We start from the raw sequence: 4,338 nt of genomic DNA on the forward strand, positions 1-4,338 counted from the left end.
TGGAATTGTTACCGACTACTCTCCCGACATTTGTTCAAGTACGCGCGAGCACGTCTGGGGAGCATCGCCAAGCATGTGTTTCGCGGGCTGTACTGCGTCTTATCCAATAAAGCTCCTATTTAGAGAATAGCGTTTCTAACCATTGGTTTTCCCACATCGTTAACGGTTTCCCGCCTTCTTGCCGCAACGCGGCCATGTTGCTTGTCGCTGCTGTAACGACGCCATTGTGAGAACCCGCCATAACTGGTGACCCTGACGTGATCGTGTCGTGCTTATTGTTAGAGTGACTTAGCGCGTGCGGAACCGTAGAGCGTGACCATGAGTAACGAGAACCCTCCTTCGGGTGGAGAGCACAGCGGTGCAGCGGCGCGGGGCGCGACGGATCTACCCTCGCTCACACGCGTCGGAATAAGGGCCACGCCGTTTTGGAAATCTAAGCCGGACCTGTGGTTCGTTCAAATGGAGGCCCAATTCCTCACCGCCGGTGTAACTACAGATGATACAAAGTATAATTACGTGGTACAGTGCCTTGGCGACGACCTGATGACGGAAGTTAGTGATATCGTGCTTAATCCCCCGGCGGGTAACAAATACGCGGCGCTAAAAGACAGGTTAATTAAAAGTTTCGCGGATAGTACGGAAAAGAAATTACGTAAATTATTAACCGAAGTCGAGCTCGGCGATCGTCGCCCCTCGCAGTTGCTTCGTAGGATGCGTGACCTCGCGCAAACCGGCCTGTCGGAGGACGTTCTCAAGTCGCTCTGGCTCCAACGCTTACCGCAACAAACTCAAGCCATCCTGACAGCGACGAAACACGACCTGGAAGAATTATCGCAATTGGCAGATCGAATAACGGACGTGTTGCCCACCGGGATTAACGCGGTGGCAGTTCAATCCGCGACTGCGCCCGCCGAGGATTCGCAGCTTTCGGCACTTATAGACAGAATTACCCAGCTCGAGACGCGTCTATCGCGCAGCACCTCGCGCGAACGGCGAAGAGATCGTTCGAGATCTAGGTCGGGCGAAAGATCGAACTACTGTTGGTACCATCGACGCTTTGGCAACAAAGCCACTAAGTGCACCCGACCCTGCGGATGGAAGTCTAAAGAACAGGAAAACTAACGGCCGAACTGTCCCCGACGGCAGATGGTTTGGCCGCGGTAGCCCGCCGTCTCATTGTTAGAGACCGTGTCACTGGCCTTAAGTTCCTGATCGACACGGGAGCAGACATCTCAGTCATTCCAGTTACAATACGCAGCCGTGCGCAGCTCAGTGACAAAGTTTTGTACGCAGCAAACGGAACACCGATCTCCACCTACGGACAGAAGTTACTACAACTCGACTTGGGCTTTCGACGTGTTTTTCGCTGGCCTTTCGTAGTAGCCAACGTGGACACTTACATCATCGGCTCAGATTTTTTATCGCACTACAATCTCCTACCAGATGTGCGGCACAAACGTTTAATTGACGGCACCACCCTACTCAAAATCTCCGCACAGCTGACCAATAAAAGCGCCCGGGTGGCAGTTGTGGCTGAGAGTTGCTCTTACAAGGAAATTCTGAACAAGTTTCCGGATTTAACCAGGACGTCAATAACTCCAAAGGAAACCACACATGGCGTGGAGCACGTTATCGAAACTACAGGCCCCCCGGTATCAGCAAAGGCCAGACGGCTTTGCCCCGAGAAACTGCAAGCAGCGAAGAAGGAATTTGAATACATGATGCAACAAGGATTATGCAGACCATCCAAAAGTCCTTGGGCCAGCCCCCTCCATCTGGTGCAAAAGAAAAACAGTGACTGGCGCCCGTGCGGCGATTATCGCAAACTCAACGAGGTGACTATGCCAGATCGCTACTCGATTCCGTTCCTCCAGGATAGCACCCACTTTTTGCATGGGAAAACTATATTTTCCACCGTCGATTTAGTGCGCGCATACCAACAAATACCAGTTCGCGAATCGGACGTTCCTAAGACCGCAATTATCACACCCTTTGGATTGTTTGAGTTTCCGTTTATGACGTTTGGGCTCCGTAACGCTGCTCAAACCTTCCAGAGATTCATCGACCGAGTGACAGCCGGGTTGGATTTCTGTTTTGTATATCTGGACGACATCCTGATCGCCTCCGAAAACGAAGAGCAAACACAAGAAACATCTAGAAACCCTATTTAGGAGACTCCAGCATTACGGCATAGCAATTAATCCAAACAAATGTGTTTTTGGACGGAGCAGCGTTGACTTTCTGGGGCACACGATCAACGCTCAAGGTATTAAACCCTTACCCGAAAAAGTCAAAGCCATTATTGAATTCCAAGAACCCAAAACAATTAAAGGCCTTCGTCGTTTTCTAGGAATGGCGAACTTCTACAACCGTTTCCTCAAGGGCATTGCCAGTGTTCAAGCACCATTACAGAAGATAATCGCTGGACACAAACGTAACAGCAATACGGCAATAAATTGGACTACGGAACTCAAGCAGTCTTTTCAACAAGTTAAAGAACATCTCGCCCAGGCCACCTTGCTCGTTTTCCCAGACAGTAAAGCAACGCTCTCGTTGCAAACGGACGCTTCGGATAAGGCAATTGGTGCAGTATTGCATCAATATAGCAACGGGATACTGCAGCCACTCAGCTTCTTTTCCAGAAAACTCACCCCTACACAGACAAGGTACAGCGCGTATGATAGAGAATTATTAGCTATTTACGCCGCCATTAAACATTTTAGATTCATGCTCGAAGGTCAAAAATTCCATATCATTACAGACCACAAGCCGTTAATTTACGCATTCAAAAGGCAAACGGATCAAATGTCTCCGAGGCAAACCCGTCACTTACTGTTTATTTCGGAGTTTACAACGGACGTTCGTCACGTGACAGGGGTCGAAAACACCGTAGCGGACGCATTATCCCGCATCGATACCATTGCGATGCCAACCAGCATAGATATGCAGGAGATTGCCGAGCTGCAGACTACCGACGAGGAACTACAGCAATTAAAACGAACGACAACATCGTTAAAACTCAAAAAGTTCACCTTGTCGGAAACGGCAACGATTATCTATTGTGATACTTCCGAGGAGGATATCAGATCTTATATTCCCAAGCCACTGCGAAGGCGAGTGTTCGATCTGGTACACCAAATGTCACATCCTAGTGGCAGAGCGACTCACCGGCAAATTGCGAAGAAATTTGTGTGGCCTGCCATGGCCAAAGACATCAAGGAATGGGCTCGTACTTGCCTGGCGTGTCAACAATCAAAGATCCACCGGCACAACCGTACGCCCCTGGCTAAAATACCGGTGCCGGACACACGTTTCGAGCATATTCATATAGACATTGTTGGTCCACTCCCACCATCTAAAGGGCACAAGTATATACTGACAATGATCGACAGGTTCACGCGATGGCCGGAGGCCATTCCGATGCTCGACTGTACAGCAGAGTCCGTGGCGAAGACCTTCTTCACACATTGGATCGTCAGGTTCGGAGCCCCTCGCCTCATAACAATAGACCAAAGCTCGCAATTCGAGGCCCAGCTATTCGACGCCTTGGCGAAGTTAGTCGGCTCCAAGCGCTGCCGAACAACCGCATACCACCCGGAATCCAACGGAATGATAGAGAGATGGCATCGTTCGCTTAAATCGGCATTAATGTGTCATGACGGGACTCAGTGGATTGATGCTCTTCCAGTAATTCTACTCGGTTTGCGGACATGTTACAAAGAGGATCTAGACACATCTGTCGCCGAGCTGGTTTATGGTACCACACTTAAAGTACCGGGCGAATTTTTCTCCTCCGAAGAAATGCCAAGCAATCCAAGGATTTTCGTGGAAGATTTCCGTACTATCATGCAGAAGTTACGACCTCGACCAGCTACTCACCACATCAAACCCAGACTATTTTTTCACAAGGACTTGCACAGTTGCTCACATGTCTTCCTTAGAGTCGAGGGTACCAAACGTCCTTTGGATCAACCATATACTGGACCGCACAGAGTGCTAGAACGTGTCTCCGACAAGGTTTTCGCCATCGAGGTAAACGGTAGACGTATCAATGTCGCAATCGATCGGCTTAAACCCGCCTATTTAGTTATCCAGGACCCGGAAGTCGATCTTTCGGCCGCGCCAACTGTCCCTTCTGCGCCGTCTAATGTAGTAAGAACGGAACCAAAGACTTACTCCGGCCCAGCGGCTAAACGAAAAAGGGTTAGTTTCGCTAAGTGATCATCATATACTCTTACAAATAAGTTTAATTATATTTTTGGCAGCTAGGCTAGACCGCAATAATATTTTATGTTTTGTTTTGTGATAATATCTTTATTTTATTTTAGTTCGTTTTCG

The 4,338-nt window shown here is 49.1% G+C and overlaps 1 pseudogene; it reads right to left on the reverse strand.

The window, feature by feature from the left end:
* Nucleotides 1-384: 384 nt before the first annotated feature.
* Nucleotides 385-890, reverse strand: LOC105461980 (annotated as a pseudogene).
* Nucleotides 891-4,338: the final 3,448 nt, after the last annotated feature.

Source organism: Wasmannia auropunctata, unplaced genomic scaffold (genome assembly GCF_000956235.1).
Source record: "Wasmannia auropunctata unplaced genomic scaffold, wasmannia.A_1.0 LD273649.1, whole genome shotgun sequence".
Taxonomy (NCBI): domain Eukaryota; kingdom Metazoa; phylum Arthropoda; class Insecta; order Hymenoptera; family Formicidae; genus Wasmannia; species Wasmannia auropunctata.